The sequence below is a fragment of the Oncorhynchus masou genome, chromosome 7 (assembly GCF_036934945.1).
Source record: "Oncorhynchus masou masou isolate Uvic2021 chromosome 7, UVic_Omas_1.1, whole genome shotgun sequence".
Classification (NCBI taxonomy): Eukaryota; Metazoa; Chordata; class Actinopteri; order Salmoniformes; family Salmonidae; genus Oncorhynchus; species Oncorhynchus masou.
The window spans coordinates 19,599,546-19,624,783 of record NC_088218.1 but is presented as its reverse complement, the minus strand read 5'-3'; the positions used below and the strand labels follow the sequence as shown (position 1 = coordinate 19,624,783).

Below are 25,238 nucleotides of genomic sequence, written 5' to 3'. Positions count from 1 at the left end.
GGCTTTCAAGTGCTCCAGTCCTTTGTGTTATTTGCATAATGTATTCTTTCCATCCACCTCTTCTAGAGCTTTGGGCAATTTCCTCTCACAATTTGAATCGATTGCACATTGAAGGCTACTTAAAGGGAATTATCACTTTGCATATTTTAATTGTTGAGCGGGGAGAGGACTGTTAGGTGTATGCTGTTGAGTCTAGCTCTGGCCAGGTGATTCTAGGTGTGCAGTGGTGACCAGAGTAACCCTCCAAGTTCACACATACACAAACACACCCGCACGCACGCACGCAAGCAGGCACCCACACACACCAATATTTGCAATGCAAATGAAGAGCACAGGAGTAAGTGCCTCTTTGATATCAACAAAATGCCAACACATTGATTTAACAGCACTCCACTAATGATCTACTGGTACTCATAAGATTACCATAACAATACATACATATATAACTGTTTCAATGAAACCTGAATTAACTAACATTATGTACTGTATCTTTAAACCCATCCAAGGTTTGTATTGTAATGCGAAGACCTTGGACCTGCAACATATTGTTGCTATGTAGACTCTCAGGGCCAAATTGTAATAGAATGTACATACACGCAGTAAAGATGGGATTGGTTGTAGCTTTTCAAATCAACTTAATATTTCATGTTTTGTTTTAAAAACAAGGTAAGAAAAAAGAACAGAGGCTGAACCTCAAATCTTACAGACCTCATAAAGCAAAGTGCAATGGACAAAGACCAAGCAGAAACTCCATTGCTCAGCAACCGGAAATCTCAGTCTGCTTTGCACAGCTAATTACACTGTAGCTAACTTCCTACGCTTACCATCAACCATATAATGATGCTTTCAAAAATGGTAGGGATAAAAGCACCTAATTTACATTCATAGTAGTCACTTTATGTGAATTCTTTGTGTGAGGTAAGGTTTTAGTGTTTTTACTTGACACTTTTCCCCCCCAAAATAAATGAATTGTTACATTTTAATGAGAGAAATGTACGACTAAACTTTTGGTGCAACATACCAGAGATATATTTTAATTGCACACGTTGTAGGTTGAGGTGGCACAAGGTTTGTTCAAAAATGGTGATTTTTTTTTAACTAAACCAATCTGTTAGTAGTTGGACTTATTGCAGCTGTTAAAGAGATGGTTATTCCATTGTAGATCATTGGGGTAGTCTCAGTATTCAATCTTCCCTACGCTGGCAGTCATTCTGAATGCAGGTTGCGGGTGATACAAATTCCACTTGTTGGATATACCAACTCTGAGTGTACAAAGCAATAGGAACACCTGCTCTTTCCATGACATAGACTGACCAGGTGAAAGCTATGATCCCTATTTGATGTCAACAGTTGAAACCACTTCAAGGGGAGGGGAATTTTAAGCATTGAGACAATTGAGACATGGAATGTGTATGTGTGCCATTCAGTGCGCTTGAATGGGATATGGTATTAGTTGCCAGGCACACCGGTTTGAGTGTGTCAAGAACTGCAACGCTGCTGGGTTTATCACGCTCAACAGCTTCCTGTGTGTATCAAAAATGGTCCATCACCCAAAGGGCATCCAGCTAACAACTGTGGGAAGCACTGGAATCAACATGGGCCAGCATGCCTTTGGAACGCTTCCATAACCTTGTGGAGTCCATGCCCTGATGAATTAAGGCGCTTCTGGGGCAGCGGGTACAACTCATTAGTAAGAAGGTGTTCCTAATGTTTTGTACACTCAGCGCATAATGCATTGTTATAATTCATTTAAAGGCCATTCATAGAGGGAAGAAGCTTTAGATAGGAAGAACCTTCAGATTATAAAATGGTTATTGGTAGGATCCTTCATAGAGGGTTCTAGGTAGGACCATATACAGGCGGTTCTTTAAAGAACCATACATATAGGGTTTTCGGTGAAGGGTTCTACCTAGCATCAAAAAGGGTTCCCCTATGGGGACAAACTGAAGAACCCTATATGGTTCAACATAGTACCTTATTTCTAAGAATGTAAACTCTGTACTGTTATGTTGGCATTCAACAAAGTGAGAGGATGCCATGAAAACAAGCTTTATTTTCAAGGAACACAAAAACTCAATTGAAGACCGTAGATCTTTAAAAAATACAAAAAGGAAATAGAATTTCAAGAAAACATCTTTATTGAATCAGTTGTTGTCTTTTGTACCTCAGACAGATTACATGAAAATACATTTAAGTCGACTGCAAGTATGGCAACATATTCACACATATAAACATGTATGTGGTGCATTTTGTATGTATTTATGTATATAAATATGTACAACAGAAACACTTTACACTCAGTTAAAGTTTTGTGCAAGTGTGTTTTACATATACTAATTATATATAAAATCCCACACAAACCAAATCATATTCATGTGTGCCCACGTAATATACACAATCACACAACTACAGCTCACCAAAGATTAAAGCATTGGATTATGCATCAAGAGAAACCTCGGAGAGGACCTGCAAAGTCCAGCAGTTTCCTCCCGTCCACCAGAAATGTTCCCTTGCGGGTGTTGTGTGTCTATCTGTATGTCGCCCGGAGTCTTGAGTGAGTGTGCATCCAGTTTTGTCAGACACACGTTAGACTGTACCACCATCTCCTCTGCTCAGTGCCTCTGAGGTAGACTCAAGCTGAAGGACCTGCGATTTCCTGCTCCCCACCCACTTCGCTTTTTGTTTTTCTTTTGTTCGACTTGTCAACAAATTCGAGGACATTCAGAAGACATAAATGAAATACTACATGTATAATATGTAGCCATGAGGTAGAAATGTCTCAAAGAACACTATAATAAAATGATTGAATAGAAAGCGGGAAAAAATAAACAAACACAGAAACCACCAATAACATTGTTTGCCAGTTCTGGTACAAAGAAAAAAAGAAGCCGAGAGATAAGTACATAGCAACACAACAAAGACAAGAAGATTGGTTGGATAGTACAATTCAAGTGATTTGGTTGTTTCGAAAGTACTGTATATGTGAAGGAATGGGCTTTTCGTGCTCTCAAGTACATCAGTAGGTTTCAGTTTAGAGAGGGCAGACTGAATTATGGGATAGACCGCGTTGTGGTCAGTTGACAGACTGAACTGCAGTCTCCATGTGCTGTTGACACTGTCACACACACACACACGCACGCACGTACACACACACACACACATACACACACCTCGGCGTGTCCTTTCCTCTCCTCACGCCTGGGCTGTGGGTCAAGGAGTAGGGAGCGAGACTCCATTTTCTATTTCCAGAACAAGCCTTCTGGTAATGAGCTTCTACACATACAGCACACTCAGGCTGTGAGCATCCGTCTGTTAGCACTGTATCAAGTTTGTGATGAATTGAAGTTATGTGAAAGTGCATTCAGGTAAATCTTAAATCACTCCAGAGGTGAACTAAATCTGAGAAGTTGACGTGGATGTTTTGTGTTCTAAGGTTTGTTCGTGTGTAGCATATCAATAAAACATTGTACATTTCACCCACCTGCCAATATTTTTTATATGAGTGAAGTATAATTTGAGTCAAAGTTTCAAAAGCCATGTAAGCGGTTATATTACGGTCGTGTTACTTCCGTGGATCCACCCTTTAATCTACCCAAGTGAGAGAAATTGGAGAAGCGTTCAATCTTAAATAGCCGAGACGTCGTGGTAGACGAGTGCAATGTGCAGTCACAGCAAGTTCCATCTAAATTCCATTGAGTGCTAAAATGGAAAAGGTATGCAAACTAGACTTGGAAATAATACCAATCGTAGGAAGAGATAAACGTTACACTGGTCACAAGCTGACAAAACAAATCAAAAACGTAAAGGCAAGCAACATAGGACTGGCAATCTCAGTGCTCGGGGATTGCAAACCAGTGATTATGAACACCAAAAAATACACACAAAGGAATGCGATAGTGCAGCTGTTGTACAATAATAATACACCTATGGTACATCAACACCGCAACACGCATAGCAACAGTCACGCACAGAGAACAAAAGATGAGCTACAAAATACATTCAAATGCAACACAATGAGCTATGAATCACTGTTCTGTGGGTCTTTTGGAACTGACCACAGTAGACTGACTGAACGTTTCTTAAAGGTCCAATGCAGCTGTTTTTATCTCAATATCAAATCCTTTCTGGGAAACATTGAAGTACCTCACTGTGATTGCTTTCAATTAAAATGGCAAAAAAAAAAAAAAAAAAACGAATATAGTTTCTCAGCAAAAGGCAATTTCTAAAGCAATAATTTTGCTAGGACATTCTGGGAGTGGTCTGAGTGGTGTGCTGTTATTGGCAGAGAGGTTTGGAACCCTCTTTCTTATTGGTCTATTAACTCATTTACTGCATGGTGATATCACCATGAATGGCCAAATCTCCATTCCACCAAAACAGGAAGAAATTTCAGGCAGTCTTTTCAAACAGCTCGTACACTAAAATTACATTATCATAATTTTCATAATTTCCCAGTATTATTCCAACCTCATAGTGTGGAAATATATATAAAACACGGGGAAATCACATTTTTGACTGTACTGGGCCTTTAAGAGCCAGGATGAGTGTCCAATTAGTGGTATATCCACCCTGACCATGTGCTTGGGGTAATGTGTGTACATACAATACAATGAAGATGCGATTGGCCAAAAACCTTAAACAATACCTAGCTCCTACCCGCAAGCCCTTGTTGAGTCTCCTTGCAGATATGACACAACTGGATAGGTGTTAGCAACATGACCAAAAATCTCCAGAGCATTCCAGAGTTCAATCATTACAGCCATAGTCTTGTGAACAGTCTTATCACGTCAGATCTGTACCTGGATAAGCCAATGAGGACCTCTGGTAAGGAACTGAAAACAGGTTTGGAATTGAGCCCCTGGTGCTGAACCTCTGACCTCGGTGATGAATAAAGATGGCAGCCTTTTCTCATTCAAACCGACTCGACTGGCTGACATATAGCAGTAATTAGCATTTGGCCATTTTGGATCTGAGGCTGTCCCCCGATTGCTCTGCTGCCTCCTAGATGAGTTGAAAACAACTGAGGTAGAACAGAAAGTATGTGATCTTAAAGTTGCATTTTATTCTGGGAAATACGGAATCACACATTCATTTGGTGGCGCTTCTGCTTCATCGTCAATTACAGTAATTCTATGGCTTCCTGTGACAACACAATAGCAACTGAAGTTCATCGTTCCATCTAAAGAGTTGTTCGTTGTTGACCACCTTTCCCTGACATTCATATAAGCCACTATACGTGGTCATCAGTGCCCCCTTAAAACATCAGGGGAACAACTCTCTTGATTCAATCAATACACAACTCGGGATCAGAAGAACACACTCGGGCATCGCATTTTCTAAAAACCTTAAAACGGAAACTGAACTCATCGCCAAATTCTTCATTTAAGCAACTTCGGAAAAGATAAAGAGAAATCTCCATATTGACTTATTTGTCCCGTCGTTCCAGAACTAAATCTGGTTACATTCATTTTCATCTCCTTGACCGTCTCCCCTAGAATGTTCGAGGTAAACCTAACACTGTTTCTCTAGATGTTATATAAATGACACAAATCCTGGTCTTAATACTCTCAGAGGATTGTAGTGCTATTGTGTGGTGATGACGTTGAGGTACTGTACAATTTACAAACACTTTCCTGAGTTTTTTTTGCAGACAGAGGATCAGAGATGAAGTGTATGGATCGGGGGTCCAAATTCCTGTCACCCCCTGAGGAATACTATTGATACTTGGTGAAATGGCAGGAGAAAATGGCAACCACCACTCTAATTTTAATTTTGCTGTTGAAGTTTAAAGCTCATAATATCAGCACATGCCATTAATGTAGATTGTGAGGCAAACAAAATCATTATACATAAAAAAAGAAATTAGAATTAAGAAAGCACCACTACAGGCACTTGGTTAGCCAACTACATTTTTAGGGGACAACAACAAATGTATATATACACACAGGGTCCTCCTCTGTCTCTTCTCAAGTTGACCCCTTCTTAATGTGTATAACTATGCCTGACTTTAGCAGCGTCAAGCATCCGAATGAAATCTCTGCTCGTTACCTGCAAAACCATCAGGTATCACTCCAACCAAGTCTCTTGATGTTTCTCCACCTCTGGTGTCAGGTCTCACGTGTGGGGGTTTTACGTCGCCCCTCTTGTGTGCCTTCCTCTCTGGTTAGCACCACAGCCAGGTCAAAGAATTCCCAACGCCTCTTTCTTGAGGACTTTCCCCCCGAGGTTCACTGACCGCACCCAAACATTTTGTTCCACTCGGTGTACGTGTCGATCTCATTCTGCGATATACTGGGCTGGAATTTGCAAAAAACACTGTCAAAGTCCTGGTAGGTGAGGGGTCGCATCTGGCCCGTGGGCATGATGCTCACCGAGAGGTCCAGGCCTTGGGAGGAAGTGTGCAGCATGCCCACCAGGGCCTCCTGGCACAGCCTTGCCACGTCCAGGCCGGAGAAGCCCTTGGTGCGCTGGACCAGCAGCACCAGCTCCTCCTCACTGAGGCAGTACTTGCGCTGGGACTGGGACAGCAGCTGGCTCAGCATGTGGTGGCGGGACGAACCGTCCGGCAGCGGCACCAGGACCCGCCGGCCAAAGTACCGTCGCAGCCCCTCGTCCATGTCCTGAGGCTTGCTGGTGGAGCAGACCACCAGGACGTGGTTGTTGGAGTCAGCGGCCGGCCCCAGGAGCAGCGCATCAAGCTGGGCCAGGAGCTCGGCCTTGAGGCGGTGAGCGGGGCTCTCGTTGCTGAGCTGGGCTGACAGCAGCATGTCCACGTCGCTGATGAACAGCACTGAGGGCTGGCGGCAGCGCGCCACCAGGAAGGAGGCCCGCAGGATCTTGTCACCCTCTGCCAGCCACTTGGTGGCCAAGGTGGAGCCTCTGAGCTGCAGGAAGGGTGCCCCCAGCTGGCTTGCCATGCAGCGGCCCAGCAACGTCCGGCCAGTTCCTCTGGGGCCGAACAGTAGAACGCACCTCGGGGCCGAACCTAGGCCGCTGAACATGTCCGGACGTAGCATGGGCCAGAGAACCTCCTCCTTCAGAGTGGCCTTGGCCAGCTCCAGGCCTGCAATGTCACTCCAGTCCACTGGGGGTCCCTGCTGCAGGATCTCAGAGGTCACCATGTCCAGGAGGTGGGGGTCGCTGCTCTTCAGCTGCTCCTCAGCGGGCCGGGAGGATGAGGTCGCCCCCGTCAGGGAGAGGTGGGAGAGGTGTAGGCGGTGCTCGTCTCCTTGGTCGCTCAGGGAGGGAGAGGTGAAGCTGCCCAGGGAGTCGGTTGAGCGCGAGCCACCCCGAGTGGAGGCATAGGACGGAGGGGTGAGAGCTCCACCCGCAGACTGCTCAGAGGCCATGGGCTGCTTTTGGGTATTAAACGGCAAAGATGACTTGCCAGCGTTCCTGTCAAAACCATTCCCTCCGCCGCCCGCATTTGAGATGCTGCTGTCCGGTACCCTGTACATGGGGCTCTCTGCGGTGCTGCGCGCCTGGCCGTAGACAAAATTTCCATAAGTGGAGTCCATCTCTCCTTGCCCTGTCATGTAGAAAGCTTTTCTCTTCAGAGAGTTGGACGAGCTGCCATTCAGAGGCGTGGGCGCGATGGGGCCAAGGTTGTGCGACTGGTAGGGGTACCCGGGAAGCGTGGAGGAGGGGGGCAGGGGGGTGGGAGCGGCGATCCCTGACGGTAGGTAGGAGGATGGAGGGGGGGCTCCCCCAGGGCTGTAGCCTGGCCCCACAGAGCTCTGGGAGGGGTACCCGGCATGTGGGTAATTGTAGCCCGAAAGGTTGGAGGATCCCCCATTGTAGGCCGGGACCAGGGAGGGGTGTGGGGGCGGAGGAGGGGGCTGCAAGAGGCCAGAGCTGTGCAGCGGGGAGGTGGTGACCTGGGAGCTGTAGCCCAGGTAAGAACCACTGTAGCTGGGGCCGTATTCCTGAGAGGAGCCTGCAGAGGAGTGGAGGGCCGTGGCGGTGTGACTACCACAGCTGTTGCTGGAGTAACCAGGCTCTGTCAGGCCGCTGGAGGCCAGGCCCGGGGATGGCGAGCTGCACATACCAGCCACCTCCGCCGCCACCCCTCCTTTCCTCATGGACATCCCCTCGGGGATGCAGTATACCCCCTCCTGCCAGGCCTCGCCCTCCCCCTTTCTGCCGTTCATCCCGGCCTCGGCGTAGGAATTCAGCAGGGCCCTCTCACTGGGCATCTCCAGGATGCCAGAGTACTTCTCTGCATACTTCTTGAGCAGGTTGGAGGCGGTGAGTGCAGAGATGTCGTCGTTGGCCCAGGCGTACTGGTAGGTGCTGCCGCCGCGCTGCAGGTGGCCCCGGTAAGCCTCGGCCTTGTGGGCCGGTGAGCGCGTGGTGGAGGTGATGTCAAAGTGCTGCTCCGCCCACTGCGCATGCTCTGGGGTCCACTGCATCTTTAGGCCTGCAACGGCAAGAGCATAGAGACAGACAGGACAGTTAGGTTGGTCTTATTTATAAGACAAAGGTACAGCCACTCAAAATACAGCATCTCTTCACTTAGGCTCTCTGTCAATTGGTCTTCGCTATGCTGTCAACAGATTGATTATAATGGCTGTGATGTGATGACAGTTTATTGGGAGTGATCAAACACTGTCATGCTTATGATAGTACGCACTGTATTTTGCTTAATCATGGAGATTCACTGCTGCCATTTCTTCAATATTAAATCGAGAATACAACTCATGAATATGTATATGAATCTGAGCTCGGAGGTTATACAGTGGGTCATTTATGAGGTTATACAGTGGGTCATTTATGACATGATTCACACATCATGATCAATAATTAACATCCACGATGACTAATGTACTACTGAGCAAGATGTGTTCTAGTTTAATGAAATTTTACATTACGTGCTACTGTATATTGAATAATAATTACTGTGAATAATAATTTTATATTTGACGTCCATCAGTTTCATTTAGTGAATGGTTTAAAGATACAATATGTCACTTTTTGGGGCAACCCGACCAAATTCACATAGAAATGTGTTTTATAGATCTGCCATTCTCATTGAAAGCAAGTCTAAGAAGCGGTAGATCTGTTCTATGTGCGCTATTTTCATGCTTTCTGTTCTTAAGCTTAGTTTTTGTGTCTTTTACTTTCGGTTTTGTACACCAGCTTCAAACAGCTAAAAATACAATATTTTGGTTATGGAAAATATATTACACAGCGGTTTAGATCGTACAATGATTCTTCTCTATACTATACTTGCTTGTTTGGTCACATAAACTGAAATGAACCCTAACCCTAACTATAATAATTTTTGCAGAGTGATTTCAGCAAGGTGCATCTTTAAATAAATGTAAAATATTATATTCATGAAAATGACTAACTAACGAAAATTCTTCACATTTAAGTCGTCTGATTATTTTCGCCTCTCGCATTTCTTTTGTTTCTTGGAACACGGATGGTAAATATGACACGAGTAATGACAGATCACATGAAGGACACCGCCTCTCTGCCTTGGGAACGGGCTGGCTGCTACCAGGTTAGGACAAAATAATGCACCCTGCACAGAACAATATGACACAGACATGGCAGGTCACTCCATAATCCCTCTCTCATCTCAGGCGGCCGGAGATGGTTTCAGAACGCGCCTCGCCTAGTGCAGCAAGCAATCTCCCCCCGCCGGCAGTGTTCTGCTGCTTTCATCAATACACACACACACACACCAGAGCCACAGCTGGCTATGAATTACAACACCCTGTGTATGAGGCCTCCGCTATACACCGCACAGTGCCGGACTGCACCTCCACCCCGTCACCTCTTTCTCTCTCTCTCTCTCGCTCTGCCTTTCCATCTCCATTCGTCTCCTACCTTTCTCTCTTGCTCCTTTTCCCTGTCCACCCTCTCTCATTACCCCCTCCCATCTTTATCCTCATCCCTTTTTCTCTCTCCCCCCCGCCTCTGGCTCGTTCGCTCCGTCTCACACACACTTCGGTCACCTAGATCCCTTTGTTGCCTCTGAGGCTCAAGAGCCACTATTTTATATAATCCCCAAAGACTATCTGCAAATACTAACACACGCACGCACACAGGCACACAGGCACACACACACACACACACACACACACACACACACACACACACACACACACACACACACACACACACACACACACACACACACACACACACACACACACACACACACACAGTCATCTCACTATCAAAGCATGGTGCTATCAAAGGCCAGACCCACATCGTCGTAGGAGCCTCCTCTCAGATCGGACTCTGTTTGATTTGATTTGACACACAGCGGATTATGAGGATCATTTATGACCATCCTCTGTCCTTTCTTCAGTCTCAGTAGCATGTCTTATGAATCCACTGTCGGAGGCTCTTTAAGCACTGCATGTCTTACAATTACCATACCACCGACGTTCCTCTGGGTTTTTTTATAAGTGGAACTGGCGTGAACACACACACACACACACACACACACTTCTCCAGTAGGTTCGGCGTGTCAGCATAGCACGGTGTTTGTTTGGTAATAGAGCCGGGGGAATTCCCCAGACTCCTCTCTGATTCTCTCTCCCAGACGTCTCGCCAGACACCAGCAGCTAATTAGCAGGATGACGATGTGCTAATTGTGTTCATTTACAAGGTTTAAGCCGAGGGGAGTCTTGCCGGGGCTGGCACGCATGTCACGCTCCTTTATGTAATGACTATATGAAACTCGACGGAGAGAAAGGGCTTGGAAATACTTCAACCAGGATCAAATTGTTCAATAAACAGCACTCAGCTAAAAGAATGGAACAGTGTGGTGTTTTTCATTGACAGTGGTTTCTGAAAAATAACTGCTGCATGATGGGAATAATTGTTGCGATTGATAATTCTTCACATAGCATCTGTATTCTTTTCTTGTTTTGTAAAACAATTACATTTCTGCACAGTAAAACGTGTTTGAATATACAACTAGAATGTTTACTCAATGTATATTTTGGGCTTAGAGGTTAGACACAGAAGTAAACTAACTGCCTAAATTTCAAAAAGTTTAAGTTTAGGTAAGGATGGGAGTTTACAACAGAAGGTTATTCATTTGCCAATGGAGCTCATTTGAGAACTCTAAAACATAATGCATCCAGATTTAAATACATTTACATTTTAAAAAGCATCAGCAGCAAATATTCTTCTAAACTCTGTGATTTTCCTGTTCATAATAATATTTGTCATGGTCAGCTAATGGAGAACGTTATATCTTGTACCCAGCAAGACATTACACCCAATAGCTAAGTGGGTGGTTATTGCAATATTTCTCACATCCTTTACACTAATTGTGAGGTTCATAAACCTCCCTATTGCCCCATTATACGATAGCTGCAATATTTGTCCAAAGTTCTAAAATACTTTGATGGCATTTCAATTTTGGGGCTAAATGTAATTTATTGGAAGAATTACCATTTCAATTGTAGATAGCAGAGTATTAAGTAGTTCAGAGGTTATGGTAGTAACAGTTTGAGAGAGAAAAATACCCTTCTAAGAGCACGGTCTCTATACTCTCTTAAAAATATAGTATCTCCCTTCAATATTTCAACACAACAGTATATCTTCTTGAATCGTTCTCACAATACCCTGGTCTACCCTAACAACATCTCTCTCTCTCTCTCTCTCTCTCTCTCTCTCTCTCTCTCTCTCTTCACAGCAGCATGCTAGGTAGTCTCTCTCCTCACAGTGTTATTATTAACTAGAGATGCCTCCCTCCCTCCCTCCCTCCTCCCTGCCTGTGTTGGAGAATTCATAGTCTGACTCCTAGTACTGTGTACTGGGCCTCGCTCTGGGGACCACAGTTCAGCTGCCAGCATGTCAATGGAGAGAAACACACAGGAGGGTAGGAGGGAAAGAGAGGGGGGATGAGAGAGGGACAAAGGGAGAGAGAGAAGCTATAGGGGAAATAGAGGGTGAAAGAGAGGGTATGCAGTGCCAGTCTGGCAACTTGGCAAGACAACAACAGAGAAAACACACAACCTTCTACGCGGCAAAAAAACACATCTTCCAAATTCCAGCCCACTTAAAACAACCACCTAACCTCCCTTTTATCACTGTAATATTGACATAGAAAACCTCAATCACTCCTATCTTATTTAAATCCATTTAGAAAACATGGAATCTTTATAATTCCATCCTCAATAAAGCCAACACTTCTAAGAGACGTGTCAGGCTCCATCAGTGCCTTCATCTCTCCAATCAGGGGGTTAATGTAAAGCCACAGCATGCGCCTCAATGGTATCCTATTCCCTACATAGTGCACTACTTTTGACCATAGCCCTATAGGCCCTGGTCCAGAGGTACAATATATAGGGAATAGGGTGCCATTTGAGACGCATCCACAGTGATTACCTCCACTATGCAAATGAGGGCCAAATGATAACTTGCACTATTTAAATCAGGTAACACTGATTACTCTCCCGTTATTCAGATGAGGGCATATGAGTTTGAACTCAAGGCTTTGAACCTCATGCACTTCCATAAACACATGGAATAAGGCCCTGAGACTGGCTCTTGAATCGTACATTGTAGTCCATGTGATGGTTAAAACATGGAATACACACATCTCTAATCTTATAAAAACTTTTATGCCTCTCGAATTGAAAACATTCTAAATATCAACATCTAACGCAAGATTGAATTTGGATCACCATGAATGACCATGTAGCAAAATTGTCAAGAGCAACTAGACTTTGATCACAAACTATCTGTTTGTGTGTGTGCGCGCGCGCGCGCGTGTGTGTGTGTGTGTGGGCGCGCGTGCGCTCTCTGAGAGAGAGTGAGATTGTGTGAGTCTGGCTGAGCATTAACGCACTCAGCTGCAACAACATCCAACAACATTTGGATGCGTCCTAAGAGCATCAAGTCCGTCATATAGAAGGTCTGATCAAACTCATTTCTGCTTCTGGACATTGGCATCAACGCGGCTGCATATTAGAAAGGGGTGTTTGTGTGTGTGTGTGTGTGTGTGTGTGTGTGTGTGTGTGTGTGTGTGTGTGTGTGTGTGTGTGTGTGTGTGTGTGTGTGTGTGTGTGTGTGCGTGTGTGGGGTAAACAGCTCTTCAGAAAGCACTAATGAGCTCTTTGAAGTCCGTCTGCTGTGTGATTCCACACAGAGTGTGTTTGAGCGGGCGACCTATTTCAGCCCTGTCATAATTAAGATCCATGCGTTTACAGAGACAGACATGTGAACAAACACACATCAAAAAGATCCTTCTCTTCCGACGAGTCATCTCGCATTATGCACGCCAAACAAGGTGTGCCGCAATATATTCAGAACATGTTCGGCAGCGGGTTTTGAAATGAAATGTGGTGAAAGACTGAATTTGTGGCAGCAACTGATTGACAAGTGATCTAACTTCATCAAATGAGAATAAGAGACCAATTCAATTTCACGAGGAAATGGTCCAAGCAATTACTGATATCCTCGTCCGATAGAGCAGAGGGCATAATTTAACCTCAAATTCAGCGAGATATTGCGCGTGTAACGTGCGCGCGTGTGTGTGTGTGCGTGCATGCCGGGGTATGTGTGTCATCTTGTTAATGAGGCTGCCACATTGACACTGTTACTAAGCCAGTGGCGATGGCGTATTGGCACACGCTACCTGCCGTGTAAAATAATGTGATTAAGCCCTCTAAAATGCAATTAATTAAGTAATTAGTCGTGAATGAGTGTCAGACACTGCAATCAAAATTGCTTCAGTGTTTTGGTTAATTGATTGAACCTCTGCACTTACAAATACTGATTTGTCAGGTCCCTAAGCTAAGAAGTTACAGTTTGACTCTTAGCGTATGACCCAACTATAACATTGCATCAATGTTGTCATCTGGATTCATAAACGCTTGTGTACTTCTAATGAAGGTAACTATTGTGTGGTGGCCCACTAATACTCATAGTGCTGTTCAGAAATGTGGGTAGCTGTATACAATAGATTGTCAGGCAAAAAAACTCCACTTCGAATCAAGCTGCCTGTTTATAAAGCTTGAAACGGAAGGGAAAGAAAGGACTTGGGAGTCTAGGGTTCAACCTCAAAGACGACAGAACAAATGAAGTGATATTTGAAGTATTTGTTTCTCTTCTGTTGGTATGTAAATGCAGATTTAAATAGGTACTTTGTGTCTGAGAAGATGGAGCTGGAACACCTCGCGTGAATATTTAAATTCCAATGTCTGAGGATCAGATCATTTCATCCCCCCCCCAAAAAATATGATCTGTCACTCCACAGATCCCTTCCAAAACAGAAATATGTATCAAACAAAATTAAAATAAAATAGCTTGAACCCAAAGCCTGACAAATTAGTTCTGAATCCCCACAGACCAAGCAAAGACCAAGCATCCCCTCATTTCTTCTGAAACTGTAAAGATAAACAAAAACCAAGCATTGCAGTCTTTGAAGCATGCATTTTGAAGCCCAACCGCTGCTCAGTGGCTTACCATGACAACAACTCCACTGAGGGAAAACAACAACAAAAACAGAGCAAGTTGAAAGCGCAGACAGCAAGCAGTGACTTTCCACTTTCAATACAGACACATGACAATACAGACACATGACAATACAGACACAAAAGATAAGCTGTCATCAATGAAATTGAGATTTTATATTAAAAACCAACTGGAATTCAGGAAATTCAGAGTGACAGGTAATATTAGGAAATCCGATATATATCCTTTAAATATTCCTAGTAATATGGTGATCCCTCATCCCTACTAATAATACTTGGACCACGTGTTCTCCCTCATGTATGGATTTGCTCGACAAACTATAACCTGCCAGCTTTCAGGGATAGTTAACTCTCCAGTAAAAGTTTGCCAGATGTTTCAGACCTTAAAGTGATCTAATGTTACGAAAAGTCCATGTCCCATGACAATACAGACACATGACAATACAGACACATGACAATACAGACACATGGCAATACAGACACATGACAATACAGACACATGACAATACAGACACATGACAATACAGACACATGGCAATACAGACACATGGCAATACAGACACATGGCAATACAGACACATGGCAATACAGACACATGACAATACAGACACATGGCAATACAGACACATGGCAATACAGACACATGGCAATACAGACACATGACAATAGAGACACATGACAATACAGACACATGACAATACAGACACATGACAATACAGACACATGACAATACAGACACTTTTTCTTACTCCATTGAGCACAAACAAATCTACCGAGGCAAATATAGTGACACTTTCCCCTGAGCTGTATAATAAATTGACACTGGATAAATTGCCTTTTACTAGGCATACTATCGCAGCTCTGGGTTAAACGGAGAGCGCAGTTAAACAAATGCTCCGGATCAAGGAAATTGTGCATGGCTTCACGTGTCAGTCAGGGGGGAAATTGAGAGATATTCAGAGTGAGCTCTAAGCCGCCGCCGCGGCGACACGGGGACGCTAACGCCCTAGCGCCTCGCCATTCATCTTTAATGCAGTCGGGCCCGTCCTTCAGACAGTCCATTTCCTGTGACTGGCGCACCGCGCCTAATCACCCGGTTATACCCACAATGGTATTCTCAAAGAAACAGCACACACATACATAAACACAAACCGGGCCTGTAGCACACTGAGACAAGACACCAGATCATTTTAACCCAGCGTTAACACCGACAACGCCTTTCACTGCTGTTAGCCAACATAATCTAACTCCTCCGTCATCTCCAACACACACCACACACGGACACACACTAACTGCAATCCTGCAGATTCATCTTAACAAGCATGGACATGTCCTAATACGTCCCCAGTATGTGCTGACATTCTCAGGACGGTAGAAAACAGTAAGCCACTGCTGAGGGACCTCATCTACATATATTCTAAACCTGTTAGAGGTGATGGGATCCTTCTGGTGGCGTAGTCCAGGACTTTGTTCCAAATGGCACCCTATTCCCTAAACAGTGCACTACTTTCCACCAGTGCCATATGGGCCCTGGTCAAACATAGTGCACTTTATAGGTAATAAGGTACCATTTGGGAGGGGCCCGAGATCTCCTTTCTTTGGGGGGCCTGTGGGGTTAACACAGGGCTAGGTGGTATTGATACACTCCAGACGCCTGGATCTATACCGACGGTGCCACCGCCACTTTGTTTACCTGTTGGTTAAGTAATTAAAATAGATTTAAGACTGAAGGCCCTAATCCTTTTAGAAACCACATTGATTGGACAACCGGCAGAGGAGAGTCATTGTGTCATTTAGTTCAACTATTATTTTTTTTAACACAGGTTGAGTGTGTGTGTGTGTGTGTGTGTGTGTGTGTGTGTGTGTGTGTGTGTGTGTGTGTGTGTGTGTGTGTGTGTGTGTGTGTGTGTGTGTGCGCGCGCGCGCACATCCGTGCCTACATGTCTATATGCCTCGTGAAATCAAAACTTGGAAAAGTCCTCGACGAGGAGGACGTCATTAAGGGACTGTGGACTATGAGGGGGTGTAGTTGAAAGACAGAGAGAGAGGCCCACCTACAGATAATGGAGGGGAAGCCTCTCACCTCATCTAAAGCTGTCTGTCTGCGTAAATAAAATGAGATAATTATTGAGTGAACAAGCGGCGAGGCGCACTCTTTTTTTACCGTTGCGGTCAGTAAATCAACGCGAACAGGTTGCTTTCAGACATTAAGTGCCTGCTAAGCACAGAAGATGCATCATATTTCAAGAGCGCTGCATTTGTGTGGGTGAGGAAGCAGGGAAATGGAGTGTGATAACCATCCATTACCTTATACGGTGTTGGACGATGAGCATTTTCAAGTGACTCATTTCTGGAAGTACCATCTATTGGGTGCTTGGGGAGAGAATACTTTGATAGGTCATCCAAAAAGAACTATTCACGGGGTCGTTACCGCGGCAGCACAAAGAGACACACGAAGAGAAAGGCTCTTTCCACGCTCATTATTCTAATGTAGTAGTCAGAGAATAATCCACACGACGACGCGGACCAACACAACGAAATCACAGATTAGATTCACGGCCCGTAGGTACTAAATAAGACAGAATATCAACATATGCATATATCTCATGGTCAAATCAAATCAAATATATTTGTTCCAAACGCAATTTACAACAGGTATAAAAGGTGCAGCGAAATGCTTATGTCCTAGCTCCCTCAACAATACAGTACATTAACCAGTGATCAATAATAACAATGCAGTACATTAACCAGGGATCAATAACAACAATGCAGTACATTACCCAGTGATCAATAATAACAATGCAATACATTACCCAGTGATCAATAATAACAATGCAGTACATTACCCAGTGATCAATAATAACAATGCAGTACATTAACCAGTGATCAATAATAACAAGGCAATACATTAACCAGTGATCAATTATAACAATGCAGTACATTAACCAGTGATCAATAATAACAATGCAGTACATTACCCAGTGATCAATGATAACAATGCAGTACATTACACAGTGATCAATAATAACAATGCAGTACATTACCCAGTGATCAATAATAACAATGCAATACATTACCCAGTGATCAATGATAACAATGCAGTACATTAACCAGTGATCAATAATAACAATGCAGTACATTAACCAGTGACAATCAGACGAGTACAAAATAGCAGAAGTAATTGAAGAGTTAGTTGCATAATGGAATGGATTTACACTGTATTTACTAATATAAAGTGGGTAGTGAGATCAATAGAATTTAATAGAACAGCAGCGTTGACTGTGTGTGTGTGTGTGTGTGTGTGTGTGTGTGTGTGTGTGTGTGTGTGTGTGTGTGTGTGTGTGTGTGTGTGTGTGTGTGTGTGTGTGTGTGCTTCTGTGTGTATGTTTATGGGTGTTGTGTGTATTGTGTTTGAGGGTTGGATATGTGGGTAGTCAGTGCAATGTTCCATATATAGTCTCTCCGGTGCAGGTCTGTCCAGGGAGACAGCTAGGTTGAGTTTTTCAGCAGTCTGATGGCCTGGTGGTAGAAGCTGTCTTGGAGCCTGTTGGTTCGGGAACCGATATTCCGATACCGCTTGCCAGATGGTAACAGATTGAAAAGTCTTTGGCTCGGGTGACTGGAGTCCTTGATGATCTTTTGGGCCTTCCTCAGGCACCGCCTGGTGTAGATGTCCTGGAAGGCAGGAAGGTCGTCCACAGGGATGTAGTAGGTCCTCTGTAGGGCCTTCTGGTTTTCGGCGAAGCAGTTGCCGTACCAGGGTGTGGATTGTGCAGCTGTAGAACTTCATTAGGATCTGAGGGCCCATGCCAAATTTCTTCAGGTGCCTATGGTGGTAGTGTAATTGGACCATGTCAGGTTCTCTGAGGAACTTGAAGCTTTTGACCCTCTCCATTGCAGCCCTGTCAATGACAATAGGGGAGTTCTCCTCCCCCTGTTTTCTGTAGTCCACGATCAGCTCCTTGGTTTGGCTGACACTGAGGGAGAGGCTGTTTCTCTGTCACCACAGTGCCAGAGCTCTAACCTCCTTCCTGTAGGTTGTCACTTCGACGATGAGGCCCACCACCGTCGTGTCGTTGCCAAACTTAATGATGGTGTTGGAGACATGCGTAGTCAAGCAGTTGTGGGTGTACAGGGAGTACATGAGAGGGCTGAGGATGCACCCGTGGGGGGCCTCCGTGTTGAGGGTCAGCGTGGCAGAGGTGTTGTTGCCTACCCTCATCAGCTGGGGTCTGCCTGTCAGGAAGTCCAGGATCCAGTTGCAGATGGTCCTCATAGCCAGGGCCTTGAACTTAAGTGTCAAGCTTGAAGGGGACTATGGTGTTGAATGCTGAGCTGTAGTCAATGAACAGCATTCTCACATAGGTGTTCCTCTTGTCCAGGTGGGACAGGGTAGTGTGTAGCACAATGGCGATTGCATCATCTGTGGATCTGAGTGGGTCCAGGGTGTCAGGTAAGGTGGAGCTGATATGGTCCTTGACCAGCCTCTTGAAGCACTTCATGATGACAGAAGTGAGTGCTACAGGGTTTTAGCTGTTGATGTTATTCTTCAACAACACAGACCCCAAAGCAAATCAGGAGGAGAAAAATAAATTAATTCACAGAGAACAAATCATTGTTGTTATGCTTGAAAGTGGATGTTCGATGTTCGTTCAGTCCTCTACAGCAGCGGGGGGCCTTGTAGAAGGATCAGTGTTGATTGCCTCGAAACGAGCATACAGTAGAGGTTGTTCAGATTGTCTGGGAGAAAGGCATCTGTGTTCACAGTGCTGCTAGTTATTCCCTTGTAGTCCGTAATGGTTTGTAGTCCTTGCCACATGCGTCTAGCGTCAGAGCAGGCGAAATGTAATCCCTGTACTATCTTCTTTTGTCTTTTGATTTATTTCTGGAGGTTGTAGCTGGTCTTATTGTACTCATCCATATTCCCAGAAATCCAATTTGAATGCGTTGGTCCACGCTCTCAGTTTTGCACGGATGTTGCTATTGAACTACAGCTTCTGTTTTGGATATGTGTGAATAGTCATTGATGGGATAACATCCTCTATGCATTTCCTGATGAACCCCGTGACTGAGTCTGTATACTTATTGATGTTATTGTCAGAGGCAAACCAGAACATTTTCCAGTCTTGTAGCATAAATTCTGTTTGGTCAGACCAGCATTTAACAAATCTTACCGTGGCTTTTTCCATGGCTGCTTTAATTTTTGCTTGTAGACTTGCAGGACCAGGATAAAGGTGTGGTCTGATTTTCCGAAGGGGGTTAAAGGAGGGCTTTGTATCCATCTCGGAATGGAGAATAACAATAGTCCAAATTATTTTTCCTGCAAGAGATGTGTTGGTGGAATTTTGGGAGAACTTTCCTTCGATTTATTTTGTTCAAGTCCCCGGCTACAAAGAATGTGGCCTCAAGATATGCTGTTTGCTGTTTCCAATTTGTTCATATTCCTGTGTAATTCCTTGAGTGCCAGTGTGGTGTCGACTTGGGGGGTGCACAGCCATGATACAAACAGCAGATAATCCATCAACATCACAAACACTAAAGCTATTGAAAAATATTTTTCATCGAAATCAAATGTCAATTAAAGCCAATTTGGTACATTTAACGGACAAGAAATTTCTACAATTACTATTATCTTTGTTACGTATTGTCACGTAACTTTTAACCTTCGGACAACAGTGGAACCAGAGTTTCCTCTTGAATGGTTATTTAACACAAGCCACTGATATCCTCCTGAATGTTAGAAAACGCAAGCAGATTCCCAACAATGTTTCACTTTCTCTGTTGTCACTGGCTTTCTGTCTGTGCGTGTGTGCTGCGGCAGACACGGTGGCGTTAAGCTTTTGACAGACGAGCCAGGCATGGCTGTCAAAGTGACACTGTTTGTGAATGAATGTGTGTGTGTGTGCGTGCGTGCATCAAATGCATGCCCTTCTTGATAGTGGTTTGTGTCAGAATAAATTCTCCACTGCCATACCCAACAGTGCAAACCCCTCCAACACAGACAGGAGTCACCAGTTAAGAGTTCTGCTGCAGCTAATTATCTGACGATAGCCACCCTGATAATCCTCCAAAAAGGAAAAGCCGGGCGACCGCGTGTTGGTGAGATGGGGGTCAGAGAGGCCCGCTCCAAACAGGAGTTCAGCTCAGATTAAAAACTGCTGTCAGCAGAGCACAGCTTGTCTCTACTACTGAACAGCACCGTTCTGAAATAACCCCAACATCCATATTGAACTGTAAATGCATGGGATCGTCAAAGGTGTCAAGTCATTCACACTTCACATCAGGCACTGCCAGCTCGGGTGGGTTTTTCATCCAACAAAAATCTACATGAAGGGATACAGACACACCAAATAAAAGGACATTATTGACCGTTTGCAATTCTTTCATTCACATCTGAAATTATACTGAATAAGAAAAATGCGTTTACTTTAATATTGCTCATAATATTTTACAATTTTGTAAAATGTGACGAAGCCATTGGTTAATTCCAGACTCCTTTGTAGTCTAAAATACCTCTACTTTGAATTCAATGTGGATTTCATTCTGGTGGAATTCACACAGGTTGTCTAAACACTCAAACAGTGGATCAATATGGCCATCGATCTGTGGCATTGAGACTGAGCCAGACGTGTCGGGGGGGAAAGAGATTCTCACTAGTGTTCCCCAGTCTACCGCTGAGGAGCCGCAACACACACACACACACACACACACACACACACACACACACACACACACACACACACACACACACACACACACACACACACACACACACACACACACACACACACACACTCAAAATATAAATAACACCAACCAAACAACAGCACACATATTTCAGTCTCTTTACTCCTGAGACATTTGTGTCTTTGGAAGTTGGAATGAGCTGTTAGTTTGACTCTATGAGGACATCCATTTCAGTTCTCTGAGTGAATATCAAGCCAGCTAGGCAGTCAGCGTAACATCATCACAGGTCCTGAGACTGAACTGACGCAGTCAATTCCTTTGAATAATTCATTGGGACTGAGTGATAAGATGGCTTCTGATGCAGCTCTGAGACCGAGGGGTAGATTTGGAAAAATTCCAAACTTTAAAAGAACCAGCCCGTGACTGACGGATCCATATTTCAGACAACTCACTCGTGATATCACACCACAGAAAGAGAAAAGACACAGATACTTGCTTCATTTTAAAACTATTTTCTTAGTGTCAATGTGTCATTAGTCATTATTTCATCTCCTATCCTCTATTTTCCCTTTTGTTGAACAATGACTAATGACATCAAATGAGTTGGAAGGAAATCTAAAAAAAAATCATTATTGTAAGTTTGGAAAAAGTATAATTACAATTGACAAAAAAGAATATCAATCATCGCTAATTTCCATTTCACAGAGCGACCAGGCTAGTCAATTCCTCAAACAATTTCCAGACAGGTATTTGGAAGCATCGAACTAAACAGTCAAAACCGCGGCGATTACAAAATGCCTACCTCCTCCTTAATATGGCATCTAGGAGGTTGGAACGTGATGGGGGGTAGCAATAAGCCAGACGGTGTCTCAGAGGAATAAGAGAGAGCAGATTTAATGTAATCATAAGGGAAGCTCATCTTTCAGGGAACAGTAATAATGAGCAATCAATAAGGGCCCTAACAGAGTTAGAGAGAGTGCCTGACAGCAGCTGTAGGCCTGTTAACAGGCAGCGTCTGCTCTCACATTACTGGGGTTGGGTGCACGGTGACACACACACACACACACGCACACGCACGCACACACACACACACACACACACGCACACACGCACACACGCACACACGCACGCACACACGCACGCACACACACACACACACACACACACACACACACACACACACACACACACACACACACACACACACACACACACACACACACACACATGCGCGCACACAAACACACACACACGCACACACACACACACAAACACACGCACGAGCACACATAAACACACACACACCTCTGGTGACACCCACCAGCAGTGTGTCAGTCTCTATCGATCTCTGGCTTTAATCACATTCACTGTTAATGTACCCAATAGATGTTAGAGTGGTCGAAGCTGTACTACAGATTAACCAGTATAAAGCAGATATTAGAAACACACTTTCCTTGTGAGCACCATCAAACAGTTGACCAGTATCTCACTTCAAAAAACAAGGACATTGATTTGAATGAGAATGTCTAAAATGGCTTCGCAAGGGTCAAAGTGAAAGAGTGTAATGAACCTTAACGGTGCTGAGGAGATGACATCATTAGCTTTGGTGAAAATAACTGACCCAAAATCAGTTGCTATGGGCAACGTCTACCCCCTTCCTCTGGACAACACAGTACTGCAATAAGTCAGTCATCTCCTACCTTACTGTGGTCACACTTTCAGACAATCATTGAGAGAGAGGGAGAGGGGGAGGCTAACAGAAAGAGAGAGCATGAGAGAGGAAAGTAAAATAAAGGAAAGGAAATGCGACACACCACACTGACACGCTCACTTGACTGACCCTCGAAGACAAGGTACACATTAACCCAATTACAACATGCTAGCCCAGCTAGCCTAGCTCTAATCATTAGCCCAATTACAACAGGTTAGCCCAGCTAGCCTAGCTCTACACATTAGCCCAATTAAAACATGCTAGCCTAGCTCTACACATTAGCCCAATTAAAACATGCTAGACTAGCTCTACACATTAGACCAATTACAACATGATAGCCTAGCTCTACATATGAATCCAATTATAACATGCTAGCCCAGCTAGCCTAGCTCTACACATTAGGCTCAATTACAACATGATAGCCATGCTAGCCTAGCTCACACCCAATTACAAATCAAATCAAATGTTATTGGTTGCTAGACATATTTTGCAGATGGTATCGCAGGTGCATCAAAATGCTCATGCTCCGACAGTGCAATATACGTAACAATACGAAACAATACACAAAAATCCCCCAAATAAAAAGAAAGAAATTAAGAAAAAGAAAGAGCAATGTCAGAGTCGGGAGTATAAATATATACAGTGTATATGTTTATAATGTTGTGTATAGACAGTATGGACAGTATATGAATAGCAAAGATGTGTACGACAGTAGTTATATAGGATGAGCCTTGACTAGAATACAGTATATAGATATCCCAGTGTGAAATAGTTCTCAATCGTTTTGATTGTGTCCTGATTGTGACGTCGTGATGTACTATTTCTCCCAGCACGAAAATGTTCCCAGTTAAATAATTGCATGCGCATCTCTTTATGTGGATGGCTGAGCGCATCTCTTTTGGTGGATGGCTGAGCGCATCTCTTTATGTGGATGGCTGAGCGCATCTCTTTTGGTGGATGGCTGAGCGCATCTCTTTTGGTGGATGGCTGAGCGCATCTCTTTTTGTAGATGGCTGAGCTCATCTCTTTTTGTGGATGGCTGAGGGCATCTCTTTATGTGGATGGCTGAGCTCATCTCTTTTTGTAGATGGCTGAGCTCATCTCTTTTTGTGGATGGCTGAGTGCATCTCTTTATGTGGATGGCTGAGCTCATCTCTTTTTGTGGATGGCTGAGCTCATCTCTTTTTGTGGATGGCTGAGCTCATCTCTTTATGTGGATGGCTGAGCTCATCTCTTTTTGTGGATGGCTGAGCTCATCTCTTTTTGTGGATGGCTGAGGGCATCTCTTTTTGTGAATGGCTGAGCTCATCTCTTTATGTGGATGGCTGAGCTCATCTCTTTTTGTGGATGGCTGAGGGCATCTCTTTTTGTGGATGGCTGAGCTCATCTCTTTTTGTGGATGGCTGAGGGCATCTGTTGTTGTGGATGGCTGAGCGCATCTCTTTTTGTGGATGGCTGAGCTCATCTCTTTTTGTGGATGGCTGAGCTCATGTCTTTATGTGGATGGCTGAGCTCATCTCTTTATGTGGATGGCTGAGGGCATCTCTTTATGTGGATGGCTGAGCTCATCTCTTGTTGTGGATGGCTGAGCTCATCTCTTTATGTGGATGGCTGATCTCATCTCTTTATGTGGATGGCTCAGCTCGTGTGGATGTTTCTTTCACACCCTGCCTCAACCTCTAAAACTGTTCTGTGGGCATGCGCATTTGTTTCACACATCTGCCAGTCAATGGTGGCCAGGATTATTGACTTTGACCAATCAGAAGCTTGTTGAGGCTTGAGGTCAGCATATAAATACCCGGACTCACATGTCAAAGTGCTGAGGTTTGATGAAAGGAGAGATTTTTTGCGATTGCAAAGACTTGGGCGCTACGTTTTCGATTCACAGTGCATATATTTGTTTGTTAGTTAGTTAGTTAGCTATACAAACAAATTAAAACTGCAAATCTCTGAGAACAAGTAATTTTGACCAGTTTACAGCTAATCAAGTGCGAGGAGGTGTGAGAGAACCATATGCACGAGCTCAGCCACCCACACAGATGCGCGTGCAATTATTGACTGGGAACATTTCCACTGTGTGAAAATGTTTATAACCTTATTTCACAATCAGAACGATTGGAAACTATTTCACGCTGGGAAGATTTGTACATGACAACCTGTAGTGAATTACAACATCCTAGCCCAGCTAGACTAGCTCAAACAGGTGCCTGTAGGGAATTACGTATAACATTTTGCTATGGGCCTTATTATAGGGGCGGGGGCAATTTTGAACTGTGTATTAAGTTAGCTATCCAAACATAGTCCTAAATTGACTTCAGCCAAGTAAAATGAGGCTATGAGGCCGTGTCCAAATGGGAATCTGTTAAGATTACTTATGTTTTCTATCCCAC

The 25,238-nt window shown here is 44.1% G+C and overlaps 1 pseudogene; it reads right to left on the bottom strand.

Moving 5' to 3' along the window:
- Positions 1–2,131: 2,131 nt before the first annotated feature.
- Positions 2,132–25,238, bottom strand: part of LOC135543470 (fidgetin-like) — a 36,392-nt pseudogene continuing 13,285 nt past the window's right edge.